This window comes from Panicum virgatum, chromosome 1N, assembly GCF_016808335.1.
Source record: "Panicum virgatum strain AP13 chromosome 1N, P.virgatum_v5, whole genome shotgun sequence".
In the NCBI taxonomy this organism is placed as follows: domain Eukaryota; kingdom Viridiplantae; phylum Streptophyta; class Magnoliopsida; order Poales; family Poaceae; genus Panicum; species Panicum virgatum.
In genome coordinates this window covers 33,899,034-33,922,255 of record NC_053145.1, presented here as the reverse complement: position 1 = coordinate 33,922,255, position 23,222 = coordinate 33,899,034, and the positions used below count along the sequence as shown (strand labels likewise).

The 23,222-nt window shown below is 48.4% G+C and overlaps 1 long non-coding RNA gene and 1 pseudogene across 1 annotated transcript; both read right to left on the bottom strand.

Annotated features, from left to right (window-relative positions):
* Positions 1–1,948: 1,948 nt before the first annotated feature.
* On the bottom strand, positions 1,949–3,778 carry LOC120655652. The gene is made up of 3 exons (XR_005667681.1): positions 3,108–3,778; positions 2,325–2,456; positions 1,949–2,217 (listed from the first exon to the last, which is right to left on the bottom strand). It is a non-coding gene; the product is annotated as an uncharacterized LOC120655652 (long non-coding RNA).
* A 16,837-nt stretch (positions 3,779–20,615) lies between these two features.
* LOC120653464 lies at positions 20,616–22,334 on the bottom strand (annotated as a pseudogene).
* Between the last annotated feature and the right edge of the window lie 888 nt (positions 22,335–23,222).

Here is a 23,222-nt window from a genome sequence, read left to right as displayed (position 1 = left end):
GATAGAACAGGAGTTGTCAGCAGTAAACTGGCGAATAGAAAGAAGGTTGTGAACCATTTGAGGAGCAACAAGAACATGAGGAAGACGAGGAGCAGAACCCACGGCGGTGACAGGAAGGCAAGACTCATCACCAACCATGATAGAAGAAGGACAAGAAGGGTGTGGGGGTCAGACAGAAGAGAGGATACCAGCATCGGGAGTGGTGTGGAACGAGGCACCCGAGTCGGCGATCCACTCGGTGCTGGTCGGCGGCATCAGTCCCATGGTGCTGAAGGACTGCACTAGAGCGGCCTGGTCCCACCCCTAGGCCAGGTCGGCTGCTGGCTGGGCTGAGCGGGCGGGGTCCAGGACGGCGCGAAGAGTAGAGCAGCGCCAGTGAACATGGCCGCCGGCCGGAGCTGAGGACGAGGGCCCCCTCCCGGACCCTGGAACGGCCACATCGAGATGCGCCCTGACCATGGGTTGCTGAAGGATGGCCAGGGCGTAGCTCCAGTGGCAGAGGCAGGAGCCGGAGCCGGAGCCGGTGTCGGCACGCCCCAACGGCCCCCACCGGTACCGGTGCTCCCAGAAGCAGGGCCACCAGTGCCACTACCACCACCCCGTCGCCGGCGACGTCCACGGCCCCCCCTCCTCCGATCTGCCCGGCGAGAGCAACACCAAGGAGGGAGGTGGCAGGAGCAGCGGAGGAGGCCGGTGGAGCTCCCACTAAAGCCTGATATTTATGTTGTTTTCTCAGCCCATTTAACCAGTAAGTGAACATATGATTCACATTTAACGGCATTAGTAAATTAAAAATAACACTTATCAGTCTCCATAAGAATTTAGGGTTGTGGCAATCGAAAAAAAGGTGTTGTATTGTTTCATTAAGATTACAATAACAACATTTTAAACTCCCTTTCCATCGCCGTCTAGCTAAATTATCCTTAGTGAGAGTAACCACTTTAATCAAGTACCACATAAAAATCTTAATCTTAAGAGGCAATTTAAGTTTCCAGATAACATGATTATGAGGTATTATATTAGTGGTTGTTATTGTCATATACATAGATCGCACTGAAAAAAAACCATTCTGATGCAGAGACCACACAAAAATGTCACTTTGATCTTGTAGCTGAATATCCATTACTCTAGCCACCAGTTGGTGCCACAAGAGTAAGTTGTTAGCCACTAGAGATCTACGAAAAGAGATATTTAGTGGAGTGGAGCTTAGAACATGGCTGACTAACGCAGATTTTTTTTCTGGCAATATTATACAGGGTCGGGTATTGATTTTTAAGAGGTTCATTATCAAGACAGGAATCTTCCCAGAATCTGATCTGATACCCATTACCCAGGTTAAATTTGCCCCATCTCAGGAACTCAGATTTGACACTCATGAGACCCGACCAAATGTGTGAATCTCCAGGCAAGTTTTCAACCTGAATAAGAGATCTAAACCGAAGGTATTTCCTCCTAAGCAGAGTTTGCCACACCCCTTGTTAATTTATTAGCTTAAAAAGCCATTTGATTAGCAAACATTTATTTTGTGCATCTAGATTTAAGATTCCCAAACCCCCTTGGTCTTTTGAGCAGCAAAGAACACTCCATCTTGTCAGCCTATATTTTTTTTATGTTCATTACTTTGCCAAAAAAAACCTAGATCTATAGAAATCTAGCTTTTTTAGAACCTCACGAGGAGCTTTAAAGAACGAAAACATAAACAATGGTAAGCTGCTAAGCACGGAGTTAATAAGGACTAGCTTTCCACCAGCAGAAAGCAACTTCCATTTCCATCCGCTTAACCTCTTTTGGAATCTTTCATCAACTCTTTTCCAATCCGAATTTTGAAGTCTTCTGTAATGCATGGGTATTCCTAGGTATCGAAACGGAAACATATGTTGGCTGCAGCCAAAGATTTGTTCATATTTCATTTGGACAGCCTGGGCCTCCCCAAAGCAGAATAATTCGCTTTTATGAAAATTAATCTTGAGGCCAGACAGTTGTTCAAAAGCACATAGTAAAAGTTTGAGGTTTTTTGCCTGTTCAAGATTATGTTCCATAAAGAGAACTGTGTCATCTGCATATTGCAAAATAGAAAGACCATCATCAATTAAATGCGGAACTACTCCCTTGAACTGCTGGTTTTCTTGGGTCCCTGCTGGAGACGACCGTGATGGGCTTGCCGTCGACGCTGATGGTGGTGCCGAGCATCGAGTCGTACTTGAGGAGGTGGGACGCCTGAAATTAATTCGATCGATCGCGCAAAGTTTCTATCAGAATGTAACTCTATGCGCGGCAAGGCTGTGTCTGAAGAACACGAGTTCGTATCAGTCTGCATCACGTACGTTCGTTGACGACGACGACATCGAGCGGGGAGTCCTCACGGCCGTGCCAGCACCGGAGGAAGTTCCGGCCGAACCCGTTGATCGCCACCTTGAATTGAGCTTGGCCTCAGCGAGCGCGTTCTCTCCGGTGGCCTGTCACAGATTTCACACGTTATTACTAGTACTGGTTAATCAGCCTGCAGGTGAATGCACACTCGCATCCGCATCCATGTCAGCTGAATGAAGCCAAATTTCTCGCAGATCAAAAGTAGGAGCAGGTGAATGCGTTTTGTTGTCAACTGCTGGTTAACTCAAAGTTAAGTACAACTAGCATATATGATCGACAAGCGTGTCTTTATGTGATTACTGAATGCCATTGTCTGGTTTTCTGCTACGATTTCATATAGGTTAAGTTCTGAAGGACCGGACAGGCGACCAGAAGGGGGTTTGAATGGGAGCCTCAAATTCGATCCGAAAATCGAAGAGAAAAAGTCCCGATACAAACACCACACCACTGCTCCTAAAATGTGCCAACACTACGCAGCATGGACAAGCTGCTAGTGCTAGGAACACAATCGGAGTGTCGCAAAACTCTTGCAGAAGCAAAACCCGAGAGCACCCGCAATCACAAAGCGGAAGCCGACGTAAAGTGATCTACTTGAGTAAAGCTACCAACAATTATCAAGCGAAAGCTAATCAACACAAGTCAATTAAGCATGCTGATTTTCACGAGACATTAGTGAGCTAAACAATTAGCTTAAATAGGTGAGCAGGAAATGAAAAGATGAAAGAGCAAAAACTCACCTGCTAATTACCTGCATAGTGTTGCTGCTCGTCAAGACAAAATGAACATACTGTTGATTGTAGTGCAGCAAATCATCGAACACCTTGTGTGCGCAGTGAGGCTGCTGCAATCTAAGTTCGATTGGTGCTCACTGGATACTGCCCTTCTCCCTGCAAAATCAAACAACCAGTACACAGAGCAAGGAAAAAGATTGATGCTTGAGTTTCCCACAAACGCCTGGCTTGCTAGTCTAAAACTAATCTCCTTGCTGCGCCCCGCTGGCCTTCCCTGTGTTGCTGCCTGGCGCCAAATCAAAAGGCCAGTGCCCCTCCTGTCTCCTCGTTGCTGCTGCTGCTCATGTGCTAAGGACAGGGGGGAGTCTGCTTCTTATTCCTTGCACACGCACACCCAAGATCAAGCTACCCAAAGCTTCTGCACGGAGAACAAAACCAAATCCAAACCACTAGAGAAAAGGAACACAGCAAAAAGGATGAATCAAACACCCCGGAGGGCACAGGAGGATCAGGCCTCCATTTCCTTCCAAACTCAGTACAAGTACTCAATGATCCATAGAATTTCCTAACCCTAGAGAGGAAGAAAATCAAAAACTGAGGAAGAGGAACAGAACACCCGGGAGGGGAGGTGCTCGCCTGTTCTTGCGCCAGGGGAAAGAAAAACTGGGAGAGACAAAGAGAGGAAGGGGGTGAGGGGGGTTTTTAACCCCAACAACTCTCACCCAAAAAGACTACATTAACCCTAGACTCAAATAAACACTACAAAGCCCGTAGGGGCAGAACCGGAAAAAGATACAAGGACTCATTCGACGGTCGAGGTTCTTTCTTCGAGTCGAAGTCTTCTCCGCGATGCCGACGTGTGGATGAAGCTCCGGTTCGCAGTTTTGGAGGGTCCACGAAACCCGGGTAGGTGGCCGGTTTTGAGAAAACCGCCAAAACTCCACGCGCGGGAAGATTCCCGCCTCCACGCCGTGGCCCTAGACGCCGTTTCCGCCTCGGCCTTCTGACGGCCCAAGACGCCGCCCGACGCCCGTCACTTCCTCGCCCGCAGCGAGACCCTAGACGCCGTCGACGCCCGTCGCCTCCGTCAGTCCCGAGACCGACGCCCGTGCCTCCACGACTTGGCGTCTTCAACCGCCGTCCGCCTCCTTGGTTTTGTGGCGCAAACCAAGAAACCCGTCTTCTGTCGCCGCTTGCGCCCTCGATCCAGGAGTGGACGCCACAGCTGCCGCCCGGTACGAGCTCCGGTCCCGGCTGCCCTTCACCGCCGTCCACCACACGGTCCATCGGTCACAGCACCTCCACGACAGCTCCCCGCCGACACTCGACACCCGTGTACCTGCAATCCAAAGACCAAGCGCACGATCACACCGCACGGTTGACAATTCACTCATCACAAGCAGGATAGAGTACTCAACATTCCTCAATCTCCCCCTTGATGAGTGCATTATCAACACACCACCTGAAAGCCGAGAAGTGATAAAAAGAGAAGCAAAAAAGTGAAGAACTCAAGCAAGTGACAAAAAGCTCAAAAGGTCAAGAATAGTCACTTACTCAAGCACAGATCGATTCCCTAAGACAAGGGCAACGGCTCGACGCAATCGATCAAAAGCCAAAACATGACTCCTCAAAGACAGAGGTAACGCTCGACGCGGTCATGCTGGAAGAGAAGGGAAAACGAGGAAACCCAGAGCCAAATCAAAGCAGAAACTCCCAAACCAAAGTTTTTCCCTCTCAAAAGTGCAACTCTCCCAAAATGATACACTCTCGAAGCCCTGTGCACAAGTTTTTCAAAAATCAAATAAGTCTCCCCCTTGTTCGATCACTTCTCTCAAAATTCTCCCCCTTGTTGGCACATGCACACATCAAGTCTAAAAAGACCTAAAGCTCCCCCTGAAGTTGAAACTCCCCCTGAACATATGCTATGCAATGAATGCAATGCAGGAGGTGTAAGTGAAAGCATTCAGGGATACAAGGATATGAGCAACATCTAGTCACAAGCACGTGTGCATCCATAAACAAGACCTGCATCTAGCTCAACAGAGTATATCAAATCAGTCTAGAGCTAGGCAAGTTCAGTTTAGGAGAAATAAAAGCATCACCCATGATCTAGCACTAACAAGTAGGGAATGGAAAGCAGTGCTACTCAAACTCATACAGGTGAGCCAAACTCAGCCAAAACAAGTTACAAACATTCATTTTTCAATCAAATTTATCTCAATCAATTCTTAATGCCAGGGGTTGAAAGCTTGTCATGCTTTACTTAGCAACGAGGCCAAGCCTATTCCAAAAGACAATCAGAAGCTTAAAGCACTCGTTTCAGTCATGCACAGCCTTGCCCGGGTTCTCACAAGTGCAAAGTGAGCCATCCCGAAAGCTCGATCAGTGCGACAAACAATCCCACCTGGATCTTTTCAATCCATTTCAAGAATAGTTTAAGCAATTTTATCAGATTTAGATCATTTCAAGAATGAATTGCTGAACGAAAGGCTATACTAGCATGAATAAGATAGCAAAGCATATCAACACGCCCTAACATGCTAGTAGCCAAGACAGGGTGATCATGTTTTCAGATTTTCAAATCAAAATAGCTTAACTCAGATGATGTCATATACACAGTGGAGCAAGCTATACATGATCAAGTTTATCAACTCACACTAGCAGGCACTAGAAGATCATAGCAATGTATACAAGAATGCTAGTGCAAGTGAGACAATGCAAAATGCAAACATGTACAATGCATATGCACAATGCAACTACCAAACCTAGAAAACAAAGAGAAGCAAATAAAATCTACAAAGCTAACCAAAGAAAAGTCAGCAATCAAAAGGGGTAACAAACCCCAAGCTCCCCTCGCAAGCGAGCAAAGGTTTGCCTCTCTGAAGGGACATGGATCAAGTCTATGTGGCCTCTCTCATGGTTATCTCGCAGGAAATGAAATCTGATATCTATGTGTTTGGTTCTAGAGTGTAGGACAGGGTTCTTTGCAATGCTAATGGCTGACATGTTGTCTACAAAGATGGGAACCCTACCGAAACTCAATCCATAATCCTGCAAGATTTGTTTTATCCAAAGTATCTGGGAACAGCAGCTAGCAGCGGCAACATACTCAGCTTCTATGGAAGAAAGCGCTACGCTAGCCTGCTTGCGAGAGGACCAAGACACCAAAGATGTACCGAGAAATTGACAAGTGCCGGATGTCGACTTGCGATCCAACCGACACCCACCGAAATCGGCATCAGAAAAGCCCAGCAAAACCAGAGAAGAATATGCAGAATACCAAAGACCAAATTCAGGGGTGAATTTTAGATACTTAAAGATGCGTTTCACCACCTGCCTGTGGGAGGTGCGCGGAGAAGCCTGGTAGCGTGCACAAAGGCAGACGCCAAACTGAATGTCCGGTCGTGTCGACGTCAGGTACAGGAGGGAGCCGATCATGCTCCTGTACTCCTTCTGGTCCACCGCCTCACCGTCCAAGTCTTCATCAAGCGCCGTCGAAGTGCTGATCGGAGTCAGCTGACGTGACAAGTCACTCATGTCGAACTTCCGTAGCAAGTCCCTGGTGTACTTGGCTTGATGGACGAACGTGCCCTGAGGAGTTTACTTGATCTGCAGCCCGAGGAAGAACTGCAGCTCACCCATCATGCTCATCTCGAACTCCCTGGACATCTGCTCAGAAAACTTGGAGACAAGAGCGTGAGAAGAGCCACCAAAGATAATATCATCCATGTATATCTGAACTAATAGAAAGTCAGTGCCAGACCGCATGAGGAACAAAGTTTTATCCACACATCACATTTTAAAGCCCTGAGCCAGAAAAAGGTTTTTAGTCCATCATACTAAGCTCTAGGTGTCTGTTTCAAACCGTAAAGAACTTTCTGAAGTTTATAAACGCAGTTTGGAAACTTGGGATTTTCGAAACCAAGGGGTTGTTTCACATAAACCTCTTCTTCGATAAAACCATTTAAGAAGGCAGATTTCACATCCATTTGGAAAACTTTAAAACCCTTGGAAGCAGCAAATGCAAGAAAGATTCGAATAGCTTCCAAACGAGCAACAGGGGCAAAAGTTCATCAAAATCAATACCCTCTTTTTGGCAAAACCCCTGGGCAACAAGACGAGCCTTGTTTCGAACAACCAACCCATCCTCACCCTGCTTGTTTTTGAAAACCCACTTCGTTCCGATGGGATTACAAGCAGGTGGAGGCTCGACTAAAACCCAAACTTGGTTTCTTTCAAATTTTTCATGTTCCTCATGCATGGCATTGACCCAATTAGAATCAGAAAGAGCGTGTCCAATATCTTTGGGCTCAAAAGAGGCAACAAATGCTGAATGAGCAAAACCAGCGATACTTGTTACCTTGGACCTGGTGACTCGCTCGTTGAGATCACCTAGCATCTGTTGAGGTGGATGACGACGCTGAATGTGTCGAGGTGCTTCCCGCGTCGAAGTCGCCTCCTCCTCAACCAAATCTGGTGTCTCCTCAGGTGCAACTGGTGAAGCCTGAGTCACCTGCTCGATCGGCCCCCAGGGAAGTAGAGGTAGTCGGGTCAGGGCCGTCGTCATCGTCCGAAGTCATGGCAGAGACGGCTGGGTCCACAGCGCGCGTGGTAGCCTCAGCGTCGCCCTCCGCAGCTTCTTCCTCCTCATCTTCAAAGATGGAGGTGTCGAGCTCATCATCTCCTGCAACTTCAAAGACAGAAGAATTGCACGGTGCAGTCTCGTCGAAAGTGACTTCACAAGTCTCTCAGACGATGTTAGTATCTATAATCAGCACACGGTAAGCTCTAGAGTGAGATGCATAACTGAGAAAAATGCTGTCAGACGAGCGAGACTCAAACTTATCAAGATTTCCTTCTTTCAGCACAAAACACCGGCAACCGAAAACTCTGAGATGGTCAACACGGGGCTGGCGTCCAAATCGCAACTCATAAGAAGTCTTGTGCATGAAGGCATGCAAGAAAATACGGTTGGACACATAACAAGCGGTATTGACTGCCTCAGCCCAGTATTTTCGAGGAGTCCTATGCTCATCGAGCATCGTCCTCGCCATCTCAACCAGCGTTCGATTCTTCCACTCTATAACTCCATTCTGCTGTGGAGTGTAGGGAGAAGAATACTGGTGTTCAAGCCCTTGATCACTGCAAAAGGCATCAAAATGAGCATTTTTGAATTTTGTGCCATTATCACTGTGAATCGCTCGCATGGCCTGGGGTAGCTCGTTTTTCAACCTCAAGATCAAGTCTCGAACAAACTTGAAAGCCTCATCCTTGGTTCTCATGAAAAAGACCCAAGAATAGCGAGAAAAATCATCCACGATCACAAGAACATACCACTTCCCACCAACTGACATCACCCGAGAAGGACCTATTGTGTCCATGTGTAGCAACTCTCCAGGGTGAGCGGTCATAACCTGATTAACTGGCGGATGAGAAGCGGCAATCATCTTCCCGTGACGACACGGATGGCACACAAGGTCCTTTTCAAACTTCAATTTGGGCAATCCTCGGATTAGGCCAAGTGAGCTAAGTCTCGACAACAAATCGAAGCTCAAATGTCCAAGTCTCCTATGCCACTTCCATAAATCGGAAAAAGGACCAGCCATCAAGCAACGAGAAGGGCCAAGAGGAGTTCCAGAAAAGTCAACCAAGAAAACCCGATCGCGAGGTGTAATCCGGCAAACCAAATCTCCTCTGGAATCCAAAACACGCGAACAACCCTCCTTGAAGCGAACCTCAAACCCCTCATCAAGAAGTTGCGAAATAGAGAGCAAATTAAAGCCAAGATTCGAAGCCAAAGCAACTTCTCTCAGAGTAAAGCGATCAGAAACTCGAATAGCGCCAAGTCCACGTACCTTTCCTTTTCCATTATCCTCGAACACAATGTACTCCTTTGAGCGCATCGGGGTGAGGCTGGAGAACCATTTGTCATTTCCGGTCATGTGGCGCGAACAACCGGAGTCCATGATCCACCTGTTCTCCAAACCTCCGACCTGCACATCAGTAGTGAGACAAAGGGTGAGCAAATGTCTCAACACTGGGGTTAGCAAAGTGAGAAGCAAACCAGTGTCGAGCGAATTGCTCTACAGAAGGGTTAGCAAAACCAGACAAAGCGTATCCCACGTCCCGTCTACCGCGTGACTGACGAACACTACCGCGAGGAAAGCGTAGAGCCTCAAAACCTCATCCAAAGCCTCGGTCCCGTGGTCCATAGCCGTACTGAAAACGACCAGGAGCACGACCGGCAAAGCGACCACCCGCTGGAGCACGGTAACCACTACCGTCTCCCTGACCTCCACCTACACGGCGCGCCCTAGCATCTTGCCTATCACCACGCCGAGAAGGACCATGCACCCGAGCAGAGTACATGTCCGTGTTCCGCCTCTCCTGCTCTCTCTCCTCACAGCCCGCTTCCTCCTGAAGCAAAACTCCTCCAGGTGACCTTCCCTATCACAGAACTCGTAGTGATACCTCACCTCACGCTTGGGAGGTGGAGGCCTAGCCTGCGGACGGGAAGGAGCGGCCCTCTTCTTCTGGGCAACCTGGGCTGTGGCAGCAGGGAGCGTGTCGAGGGGGTTCCTCAGCGCATTGGGCTTTGGAACCCAAACCTGCTTCTGTGGAGGTGCTTTCGGTGGTTCTTTAAGCACACCATCCGCGGGGTCAACAAGCGAAGGCTGCGTGCTAGTGCTAGTAGTGTTTCCAGCAGCCTTACCAATCTTACCATACAACCTGTCAAAGTCTGACTTCGTGTATGTGTAACCGACCCCAAACCCATCACCACGCTTGAATTGCTTAATCATCATGCCCAACTGCGGCTCACTGCTAGAAACCCAACTCAGAATCGCCCTAAGGTATGTGTTCTCATTCTCCAAGTTGGCTTTCTCTACCGCAAGATTATCCAAATCAGAGATCAACCAGGGCAAACAGAGCAGTCAATAGGTGGGCTAGACTCTACGATCTTAGTCTTTCCAAAAGACTTGATCAAAGTGTTCTTCTCCTCTAGCTCCAACCTAAGCGTGGGACAAAGCTTACAAGTGCCAAGTAAAGCAGGCCTAGATCTAAGCTCCTCTAGTTCACAAACAACAGTAGCAAACTTGGACTGCAAAGAAGCTAGATCAGACTTGAAGATAGGACACTCATCGCATTCAAGCACATCACTAACAATGGGAGCGTCCTTGACAAGTTCAAGCTCATGCTTGGCCTTGGCTAGCTCGTGAGACACGTCAGAAAGCGAAGTCTTAGCAACATCTAAGTTCGCGACGTTCTCATCATGCTTGGCACGGAGAGCAACAAGATCATTCATGTGAGATATGCATCCAGCGCACTCATCCTCACTAGATTTCTCTGTAGCATAAGCCAGCTCAGCCCTAAGCTTTCTACGCTCTCTGGCTGCTTCCTTAAGCAGCCTCTTCTGGTTGTCGAGAGCGGCGTACAACTCCCTAATCTCTGTATCAAGTAGGTCGATCATGGAGTTTACCTCTGAATCGCTCTCGGATCCAGGAGAAGAGCCGGAGTGCGTCGGTGTAGCATGTCCACCCGAAGACGCACGAGAACCATTGGCTTCGCTCGCCATGGTGCAGAAGCTCTTGCGCCGACCGGCCGCCAAGCAAAGGCCGATGAAGCCGGTGGCTTCCTTGTCCCGCTTCTTCTTCTTCTTGTCGTCGTCGTTGGAGGTCGGTGAAGAAGAGCGGTCGGTGTCGGAACTCTTGTCGAGGTCGCTGAGCTGCGCCAGGAAGGCCTTCTCCCGCTTCTTGGCCTTGTACTGGAAGCGCTTCTTGAGCGACTCCTTGTCGAAGTCCTTGTGGTGCCGACGCTCCTTGTTGGAGCCTCCCTCGTCGCGGTCACGGTGGCGATAGTAGTCGAAGGAGTTGTTCTGGCCACCGCCGGACTTCTTGGGGCAATCGGCGATGAAGTGGTTCAGATCGCCGCAGTTGTAGCACCCGGGGTTCTTCTTCCTCTGCCTGTTGTGGTAGATGCGCTGGAACTTGCTGATGAGGAGGCACAAGTCGTCATCGCCCAGCGTCTCCAGCTGCTCATCTGAAACAGAAGGCAAAGAGGCAAGAGAAAAGCCAAGAGCAGAGTTAGCGTTAGAGCCCGATCCACCACCTAGGCCAGTCACAAGAGCGACGCTCTTGGAAGGAGGGGTACCATTGAGCTTGGCTCGTGTCTGGTTATCCACCTCCGTGGCCTTGAGCTTGCTGAAAAGCTCGTTCACCGTTAGAGTCTCATAGCCAGCAGACTCAATGATGGTGTTCACCTTGAGATCCCACACAGAGCGATCAAGTGCGTAAAGCAACATAAGGGCCTTCTCATGCTCTGTGTACTCAAGGGCACCAGCAGATCTGTTCGCATTGACCTTGTTCACAATCGACTGAAAATGACTGAACATCAGGTCAATGCTCTCACCCGGCTCCTGTGTGAAGTTCTCATACTCATGCCGGTGAGTCTCGAACAGTCTGGCCTTCACCTGAGGTGTACCCTCGTGGTAGTTCTCAAGACACGTCCAAATTTTGTGGGCTTCCTGAAAACCCTGGACGCATGAGAACTCCGCACGAGAAACGCCGGCGAACAAGGCATTGACGGCCTTGGCGTTAGCCTCGTGCTGGGTCACCTGAAGAGGCGTGGCCCGAACAGCAAGCACCTCGTAAAGCTGGTTCGTGGTAATCTCCCAGACATCAGCTCCCATGCTCTACAGGAAGGCTCTCATGCGAACCTTCCAGTAGGCATAGTCCTCGCCGGAAAACACCGGGATCTTACCAAGAATCGCCATGGTCGCCGAGTGGTTTTCGAACCGATTAAGGTACTGAAAACCTCAACCAAGCTCTGATACCAATTGAAGGACCGGACAGACGACCAGAAGGGGGGTTGAATGGGAGCCTCAAATTCGATCCGAAAATCGAAGAGAAAAAGTCCCGATACAAACACCACACCACTGCTCCTAAAATGTGCCAACACTACGCAGCATGGACAAGCTGCTAGTGCTAGGAACACAATCGGAGTGTCGCAAAACTCTTGCAGAAGCAAAACCCGAGAGCACACGCAATCACAAAGCGGAAGCCGACGTAAAGTGATCTACTTGAGTAAAGCTACCAACAATTATCAAGCGAAAGCTAATCAACACAAGTCAATTAAGCATGCTGATTTTCACGAGACATTAGTGAGCTAAACAATTAGCTTAAATAGGTGAGCAGGAAATGAAAAGATGAAAGAGCAAAAACTCACCTGCTAATTACCTGCGTAGTGTTGCTGCTCGTCAAGACAAAATGAACATGCTGTTGATTGTAGTGCAGCAAATCATCGAACGCCTTGTGTGCGCAGTGAGGCTGCTGCAATCTAAGTTCGATTGGTGCTCACTGGTTACTTCCCTTCTCCCTGCAAAATCAAACAACCAGTACACAGAGCAAGGAAAAAGATTGATGCTTGAGTTTCCCACACACGCCTGGCTTGCTGGCCTAAAACTAATCTCCTTGCTGCGCCCCGCTGGCCTTCCCTGTGCTGCTGCCTGGCGCCAAATCAAAAGGCCAGTGCCCCTCCTGTCTCCTCGTTGCTGCTGCTGCTCATGTGCTAAGGACAGGGGGAGTCTGCTTCTTATTCCTTGCACACGCACGCACACGCACGCCCAAGACCAAGCTACCCAAAGCTTCTGCACGGAGAACAAAACCAAATCCAAACCACTGGAGAAAAGGAACACAGCAAAAAGGATGAATCAAACACCCCGGAGGGCACAGGAGGATCAGGCCTCCATTTCCTTCCAAACTCAGTACAAGTACTCAATGATCCATAGAATTTCCTAACCCTAGAGAGGAAGAAAATCAAAAACTGAGGAAGAGGAACAGAACGCCCGGGAGGGGAGGCGCTCGCCTGTTCTTGCGCCAGGGGAAAGAAAAACTGGGAGAGAGAAAGAGAGGAAGGGGGTGAGGGGGTTTTTAACCCCAACAACTCTCATCCAAAAAGACTACATTACCCCTAGACTCAAATAAACACTAGAAAGCCCATAGGGGCAGAACCGGAAAAAGATACAAGGACTCATCCGACGGTCGAGGTTCTTTCTTCGAGTCGAAGTCTTCTCCGCGATGCCGACGTGTGGATGAAGCTCCGGTCCGCGGTTTTGGAGGGTCCGCGAAACCCGGGTAGGTGGCCGGTTTTGAGAAAACCGCCAAAACTCCAAGCGCGGGAAGATTCCCGCCTCCACGCCGTGGCCCTAGACGCCGTTTCCGCCTCGGCCTTCTGACGGCCCTAGACGCCGCCTGACGCCCGTCACTTCCTCGCCCGCAGCGAGACCCTAGACGCCGTCGACGCCCGTCGCCTCCGTCAGTCCCGAGACCGACGCCCGTGCCTCCACGACTTGGCGTCTTCAACCGCCGTCCGCCTCCTTGGTTTTGTGGCGCAAACCAAGAAACCCGTCTTCCGTCGCCGCTTGCGCCCTCGATCCAGGAGTGGACGCCACAGCTGCCGCCCGGTACGAGCTCCGGTCCCGGCTGCCCTTCACCGCCGTCCACCACACGGTCCATCGGTCACAGCACCTCCACGGCAGCTCCCCGCCGACACTCGACGCCCGTGTACCTGCAATCCAAAGACCAAGCGCACGATCACACTGTACGGTTGACAATTCACTTATCACAAGCAGGATAGAGTACTCAACATTCCTCACGTTCTTTTTTCTTAATCCAGGACATGATATTCCTACATGAATCTCTAGCAGATGAACACATCAAGCTGTCATTCGCACGGCACTAACCCAAATGTATACCCATACGATTTTTACAAGAAAAATTACATGATGTATACCAATTAATTGGTGTTGTAAGTTGTACATGTTAACTAGTAGTAGTAGATTAGCACATACATGATGAATCTAGCTGTCTAGCCATACTACCTTGCTTGGATCTACCACTCTATAGTTTATATTCGCTTTTCATCAAGAAGATAGAACAGACCGAGTCAGTTAATTAAAACAACTATACACAACGATATATACTGTCTGATGTGTTTGGTCAATGTGAATTAGCAGTCGGATAATTCGCCTATGATCTGTGTTCTACACTGCTCGTTTTTATGTCAAACACAGGCACTAGATTTCCCTACGCTGCAAAGCACACACATGAGCGTACCTAAGAGAAAACTCCCAGCCCAGTATCAACTCCAGCGGCCGGAGTGCTGTGCCTCGGCGCAGCTAGCACCAAGGAAAGGAGCAGATCCTGGCACCTGTAGGAACGCCAACGCCGGTGGCTCAAAGGTGGCCTAGACACCGCTTGCCCCTGACCCGATGCAGTCCCCTTCACTGTCTGTCCAACCCTCCGATCCATGGTGGGCAGTATCCGTAGAACCTCAGCGTAGGAACGCTCGCCAAGATAAGATCGATCGTGTCGACGCCGCGAAGCTCAATCGGCGATCGCGCGCTACCGCGCCTCCTAGCGCACGACGCGACAGCCGCGCAGCTCCACCTGACTCTTTTTTTTCATTTCTATTTTCTCCCTACTACAGGTGCAAGTGCTATCATATTTTTTTTTTGCTTTTCAGTTGTTCTCTTTTTTATGTTCTATTATGTGTTAAAGTTCTCTTGACAACTTTTTTTATAAAACTGTACTAAAGAAGTATACTGAGAATTGTACTCAAAAGTTGTATGCTGAATTTCGTGCGTAAAAAGTTGTATGATGAACTTGTGTGTTAAAGAATTGTACGAGAAATCTCCCCAATAAAGATAACATTCTACAAGTTATGATAAAAAATTACGGTCCATAATTATTTGAAAAAAATCTATGCATTAAAATTGTATAGATCATAAAAGTTATGCTAAAAATTTATTTTTCAAAGAGTTGTTAACAAATAATTGTACGTGAAAGTTGTATGTATTGTAAAGTTGTGATACAAATTATCTCTTGAATGACGTGTGTAAAAAGTTATACATAAAAATTACATTTAGAAATTCTAACTTTCTAGAGAAAATTGTGGAGAAAAAATATTTCCAAAAATAGAAATAATCCTATTGTCCGAAATCACCCACGGCGAACCCTCCTGGCGCGCGCTGTGATTAGTTGGCCCTTGTCGCCACTGCTATACTGAGAGACTGTTTTTTGGGACTAGTGGAGATTGACGTGCCGCAAGCACAAGCACGTATTTAAAAAATATTTATATTTAAAAATATTATATATTTAAAAAATAATTATATTTAAAAATAATATGAGATTCAAAATTGAGAAAAGTGTCAAGAAAACAACCCGGTTGCAATAGTACAAGCATGTGGCAATGCATAGGCCAGTAATTAACTGGTTCCACATTCAGAAATTTTAAGAATCAACTGATGATCCATTTTCAGCTGTAGTGCATGCTGTTTGTATCACTACGCAGAGATCATGGTAGCGAGTAGAAGTTGCCCATTTATCAAGAAGTATGCTACAAAATTCGAACCTGCAACTTGGGGTCAGAACTACTTGCAGAGCTAGGACAAACCAAGCAAATAGAGATAGGAGATATCAACCTTGCCTACAAACGACGACGGGAAGACGAAGGGAGCAACGCCGGGGAGGGGTGGGGAACCGGGGAAGGAGAGAGGAGGGGCACAGGGGAGGGGAAAGGAGGGGAGCAGCGCCGGGGTGGGGAGGGGACTGTGGAAGAGCGTGTGATTGACGGGAAGAGACCGAGGAAGCCGAGATTTCGGGCGGGTACGCGCGGGCAGGTAAGGCCATGCCGTGGTGAGAAAAAAAATGAGATTTGGGCAGAAACATTTTTCTTGATGGTGTTTTGTGGTTTGGTCAAACATTAATGTCTTCCATGTGGGACTAGAAAATGTATTTTGTGAGAGGGATGGATAAGTTAGAGTTGGTGAAAATTGTATTCAATTCTTTCATCCTTTATAGTATATATATAGATATAGTATATATATATAGATATAGATTACTCTGCTTAAGTTCGGAAGGGTTCGGCGGACCACGATGGACCCGCCACCAATTGATCCGGGGATGCCGAACGATTCGTTCCGTTATTTTCTCCTCGATCCGAAAACATTTCCAGTTTTGAATTTTGAAGTGCAAGGATCGGAAAAACTGCCGTAGCAGCTACCGTCTCGTCCCTCACCGGCTGCTTGTTAGAGACCTCGCAGGGAAGAAACCCTCACCGGACGTTTGCCAGACGGGCTCCCCGTAGAGGACTCATTTTTCTTGATCGATTTCTTGAACGTTACCTGAACATCCCCAAGAGTCATCGTCGGCGAGTGCCATGGTTTCGGCAGCGGACCAACCCAAGGCTTTCTTCCTGTGTGTGTCGTGCTGCCACTGCATCAATTATCCATCTCGGCAACGAAGAGGAAGCGCCGTCGTCGTTCAAAGCTGCCCCAGCCTGCAACAAATCAGTTTTGAGAAGCCAGCGTGGAAATGATGTCGATCGCCGCCTCCTAGCTCCCAGGTTGACGGCGACCACCCAGAGACCAAGGTCGAGGTGCCATCCAAGCGGAGTTTCCATGGTGATGACGCAGAGCACAGCTCACAGCTTGCCGCAGGGGAGGCGCCGAAAAGGTCCGGCGACGCGCACCACTCATATTTTCATGGCGCCGCCGGCAAAGTTGCACTGCCGAGCAGGAATCGGCGGCGGTGGCAGGAACAGAGGCTGGAGACAAGGACGTCCCACCGTAGTCACCTCCAACTCCCACCAGCGAGAAAGCCCTTCAATAGCCATTTGGTAGGCGTTCTTCCTTTCGCGCTGTGGCGCAAACCTTGTAAAAGTGGAATTCCCTGTGGCGATGCGCTCGTGAACATTCTGGAGCTGCTAACACAGTGGCGTCTGTACCGACCTCAAACTTTATGACTTTCAATAAAAGCAGACATTTCTCCTTCAAAACAAAATGTTGAATAATGAATATGGACCATGGACCAAATCACTCGTGTGGTTATTACTTTACCCTGACCTAATGTTCTGCTAACTTGCCAAGGCCCAAAGTATTGGTGTACATGGAAAGTTTAAAATATCAGAAAATTTAGATCACATATAACTTGAAGCCCATAATGACTAATGTGCAGTTCCACATTTACTATTTTGTCAATCTCAGAGCCTTAAACCAATTAGGTAGTCTCAGCAGATAACAGGACGACCAAGGAGGCAAGGACAAAGGTTACTTACAGATACCTCACACTATTAACTCGGTACATTTTTGCATCCAAGTTTCAGCATATGTAGTCAGTTAGTGCATGCTACTAATTAAATTGATTTCAGACAAGGTTCAACAAAACGACTGTTTCTGGGAATGAGGTACTCCATTATTGACTGCAGTAAAACAGAAACAATCACTACCGGATTTCGAGGCACATGGCGAAGATTTCGCCGAGGGTCGCACGGCGAAGCGCCAACGGCAACTACAGGCACGGCAAAGGCCGAGTTTGCCGTGTGTCAAATTTCGGGCACACGGCAAACAATTTTGCCGTGTGTTTGTCGAGGTACACGGCGCAAAAAAGCAAGAAGATGGCGTGACCCGGAACCTAACGGTGTCGGGATGAATTCGCCGTGTGCCACGATTTTAGGCACACGGCGAAGATAATTAGTTCGCCGTGTGCCACGATCTCAAGCACACAACGAATATAATTAGTTTGCCGTGCGTCGAGACCCCTTGCACTCGGCGAAGAATTGAAAAAAAAACAAAAAAATCCGCCGGGTACGCGTCCGTGCCGCGCGCTCGCCGTCGCCGCGCCCAGCGGGTGCTGCGGGAGGCCGCCGCACCCGCATCCTTACCCCGCCGGCAGCGCGCGCGGCGCCTCGTCTCACCGCCGCGCGCTCGGCGCCGCCGCACGCGGCTCCATGGCTGCGCGCTCACGGTGGCCCCACGGGGCTCCGCCGCGCGTCCTGCGGCTCCACGCACGCGTCCACGCACTCGCTGCCGCCGCGTCCCGCCGCTCCGTGCTCGCCACCGCGCCCCGCCGCTCCGTGCTCGCCCACCGCGCCCCACAGCTCCACCGCCGCACCCTGCAGCTCCGCTGCCGCTTGCTCCTCACTGCCGCGCGCTCGCCGCGGCCCCACGAGGCTCTGTCGTGCGCGTGCCCAGGGCCGGCCTCCCGCCCGCCCGCCGCCGTGGGCCTGAGCCACCGCCGAGAGAGAGAGAGAGCGAGAGAATGAGAGAGATGAGAGGAGGAGGCCCGGCCGGGGGGCTTTAAAAGGAAGAGAGAGAGGGATGATCCGCCTCAAGACATTTAGACCAATGGGAGAGCTCCATTTCAAAGCTTTGGATTGATGAGGTGACAAGTGTGACCGATTTCTTTTATTTTGTCATGTGTGAAAGGGCCGGCACATGGCAAACGACTTGTTTGGATGTGTGCCTAACGGCCGCGCACGGCAAAGGCAGACGACGTCCAGCGGCACATCCAAAATCCTAAATCCAGATACTTCGGATATATGCCCCGATACTCCGGATAGACGTTTGGACATCCGATCGTAGACCCCAATACTCCGGGTGTGCACCCGGAGTATCCGGGTATACAATCGGATGTCCCAACGTTCACCCGGAGTATCCGGACACACACCCGGAGTATCCGGGTTGATTTTAAGCAAAAAAATATAAATTTTAAAAAAACATTAGAAAAATAACCAATTTTTTCTAAGAAAGAATCTAAGTTGTGTTTTGTATGTACAAAAAGTTTTGAAGTCATACGCCAATTTGACCGTCACTTTGACTTCAAATCTAAACGACTGCTTCTCAACTCTTTGGATCTTCTACGGAGATTCTTTGATTTCTGAGGAGCGTACGTAATAACTTGTCCGAAACTTTCTCAATTTTTTTTCTCAGCCTCCGCGTATGAAATCATGATACCACGACAAATCTTATGATTTTCAGACTCCGATCCGTTTGATTTTTACAGAAATTTAAAACGATCCGGCCAGACGTTCGTGGTCAATGTTCGTGAGCAAGATGTTCGAAATTTCTTTCCATTTCATGGATATGGCCTCACATTGGACTCAATAATGTAAATATCAAATTTTTACTAATTATATTCAATTATTCAAAATACTTGCAGCTCAAATTTGATTTATCCGCAAGAATTCGGTTTACTTAAATAAAATGATTAGATATAGTTGAAAGACCGAGAAAAATAGCAAAACTTAACATATAATACCACGTATAGTATGTAGTTAGCAGAAAAAGTTAGGAGTGCTTAATCAAATTTTTTTGAAATAATTTGTCGTGTGCCATAACTTAGGCACACGGCAAAGAATAAAAAAACACGGCATAGAATTTGATTGTCGTGTGCTCGTTGAAGCGCACGGCAAACCCAACGGTCAGGCAAACGGCGCGCCTGGGCCACCTGTTTGCCGTGTGCCAAATGTTAGGCACACGGCAAACAAACCAGGTTGCCGTGTGTTCGTCATGGCACATGACAAACTCCCACCATTTGCCGTGTGTTTTATTTTTGCCGTGTATTTTTTTTCTAGGCACACGGCAAACGTACTTTTTGCCGTGTGCCTTTTGTTTGCCGTGTGTTTTTCTTTAGGCTCACGGCAAATGGACTGGTTGCCGTGTGCCCGAAATTCTGCACAAGGCAAAGATTCGGGCACACTACGAAGTATTGGATTCCGGTAGTGAATCTAGATCGACATGGGCCTGTGATGCGAGTTTTCATGGTCACACCAAAACGCAGACAGCGTAGCTACTAAGAAGTTGAACCAAAGATTCAGAAACAACAATAATGTACACTCAAAACTCTAGCAATCAACATTTCAAATGTGAGCAGTACTCGTTTCTAAGTACTCCACAAACAACAACGGTAAGGTTCACCTTGTTATAGCCATATCACAGAGTATCATTGAAGGATCAATCATTCCAAAGTATTGCTTGCTTTTCAAAGAACAAACGAACTGCAGCCAAGACAGCCAAACTCAATGATACAGAGAAAATAAATACACCATGTGGGAAGGTAAAGTAACAGAAACTAAAGCCAATCGAAATTTGCAAGATGTGCCCACAACCACAAGCAAACATATGTGTGTAGCACGGGATTAGCAACCGACCAGATACCACAGCTACATGACTACACAAGAGTTTTTTTGTTTTATAATAACCAGAGGAACCCTAGTTAGCTGCTTGTCTTTTTTTTTTCGAGGAAGCTACTAGCTATACTTAAATGCCAACACAAGAGGTTCAAGCTAGCTACTTATCTGAAATAGCAGGCCAAGTGATCAGGTTATCATCCTTTAGGCATATATATCTAGTTAGATAACAGCAGACATCTAAGTAGAGTCTTGCTCAGACAACACAATATGGCTTGGAACAAACTACTGCAAATTGGTAGTAAATCACAAGGAAAGCATAAATGTTTCCCATTAGCAATGACCAAACATTTAGCAGGAGTTGTCCAATGCATATCAATGGAACCAGAAAACAGATTACATAACCAGTACAAGTCTTCTCCATGACATGCGACGCTGCTAAATAGATTCTACACTTAAAGTCACTGAATGGTTACAAATCTTCAGAAAACACATTGCCAACGATTGAAAACAGTGTCTTGCATATGGATACAGGAATAGCACACTGTACTAATGATTTTGACATTTCCCATCCAGACATTTTGAAACGTCAAAAGGATCTGGGTTAGAAAGATCAAATGCAGATAGGAAGCACCAAGTCGTACCTTCTTGATGAAATGGAGACTGAAAAATCATCAGCTCACAGCGTGCATTGGCCCATTTTGCAGAAGCCATTTTGGTCCTCAAGTTGGTACCTATTGGATCAGAAGGGGAATGGCCATGGGTCAACACAATCACCATCTTTTCAAGAACTTGTGCTTGCTCAGCGATGAACTTGAGGAAGTCAAGCTCGCTTCTCGTTCCACGGAACTCACGGAGGACCACCTTCTTGATATGGCACTGAACACATTCAATGGACCCTGCCTCCTTCCAGAACTTCAGATTTAATTTGCCAGCACCAGTGCATTGAGGTCCCCAGAATTTGAGGTCATCGTTCCCGGACTGCAAATTAGATCGATCCGAGCACACAGATGCTGGGTTATGTATTAGCAGTCTCATCTAATGCAAATACAAATTGGGGTATCCAGCTTAATGTTACCTGGATGTAGAGTGTCTCGACATTGGGAAAGCATCTGAGGAAACTCGGCAACATCCTTGCTTCAATGCGGGTTCCAAGTTTGACCTGAACTGCCAGCATCTTCACACTCGGAACAGTGGTACTTGGGCTTGCCTTAGTCTGAGCCTGCAATTGATGCAATTTGTCACTGCATGGAATAGAACGAAGAAACTAAGATCACACGTTGCCGTACTACTCTACAAGGATTCAGAATGAAAACCACATCTACTATACAAGGAAACCAAAATGATGATTCCCACCTTGATAACGGTGTTCCCAATCTCCAGCTTGTGCATTCCGGGCACCAAGAATCCTAGGAAACGCAGCTTCGGGGCATGGACAATCTTGATCACGGAGGACATGTTGCATAAATCACCGCCACCCCAAGCGCCCCACAGCAAGAGCCTTTCCAGGCGTGGAGCGTGGAGCGTGCAGCACAGTGATTTCTGGCACAAGACCCTCGCACACCTCCACCAACCGCAGGCTGTGGCTCCGAACGCGGAGCCAAACCGGCCACCGGCTTCCGACAATCAGGAGCTTCTCCAGAACGGGACATCTGTTCAGCACGAAGGCGAGGTCCTCTTCCATCATGATGAGGGAAAAGAGACCCAGCTCCCGTAGATAGGGGAACGCGACGCTGCGAGGTAGGGCGGGAACCACCAGAAGCCGATGTACAGTTTGGTGAGGGAGGTGCACCTGAAGAGAGTGGCGGGGAGATGCGCTTCGTTGTCCAACGTCATTGCGCGGTTGACAAAAATGAGTTCTTGGACGGCCTTAGCGGAGAGGTGCTGGAGCCAGAGTGCGATCTCGTCCCGGTGCGTCTCCATCGGAGTGCCGAGGAGGTAGACACAGCGGAAGGGGCCTGAGTGCGCGAAGAGGACGGTGGACACCGCGTGGGCAAGGTCACGCGGGTCGGCGCCGAAGTGGAACGGGGAGAAGGCGGTGGGGAGGAGGTGGGCGTCGACGAGGACGAGCGGCGTCGAGTGCCAGACGCGGCGCCATCGCGTGGAGAGGACGGCAGTGCGCGCGGCGTCCTGGACGGGGAGGCGGGAGACGATGTTGCGGAGGACCTCGCCGGGGAGGCGGCTGATGCTATTGATCAAACCCAACATGGTGTCGTCCATCCAAAGGAAATCCAGGCTGCAGGCGAGCATGTTAGCTATGTCCTCCATGATGCCCCCACTTCCGCCGGTGACGGGATCGGTGGAGGAATCTGTGGTTCCAGCGGCGAGGGTTTTAGTCGGTGTGGTCTGCTATGTATCACCGATACGCGATACGGGTACGGTGATACGTGAGTTTAGAAACCGACATAGTGGTAGTATAGAGAGAGTATCGGAATATCGAAGTATCGAAGTATCGGATACGGGTACGGCTGGGTTAGTGAAGTATCGGTGATTCATAGGTGGTATGGTGTGGGGGAATGGTGTGTTTTTGAAGTTGGTCAGCCGGGTGGCATGGAACACTAGTGTGAACAGTGGAGCTTCTAGGGTTTGTTCCTTGTCGGGTTGTGTTGCTGGGCTAAATGTCCGAACGTGGGCGGACGGGCATTTTGGGCATCCCTTTAAATTTTATTAATGATTACACTGATTAACAAACAAGCCACATCATCTAATTAATGTTGATGCAAAAGGCAGGTTATAAATTCATATAGGTTTGCCATTTTACCTCACTATAATAATTTATAAAAATCTCGTATAGATTGACAGTTATATTAATTATTACTCAAGATGATGCTAGCCAAGTCAGTATCAATATCCTAAGAGCAAGGTTAATGATTTAGTCTGTTACTTGTTGCAATAATCGTTGCAGCTCATCTCTCAATCCGCTTGTATAGTGGTTTAGCTCAATGAGAATTAATACATAGCCTATTTATCTATCTCACAAATTTTTTTGATTCTTGTGTCGAAACTGACTGTAAACTAACAGCTCACTTTTCCCGGTACGTAGGTACGAGGAACGTGGTACGCGGAACGTGGGTCGGCAATTTTAAGTTCCCGGTTCATAAGGGGGTATAACCTCTTCGGAACGTTTGGTTCGATGGTTGGATCATGATCCACAGA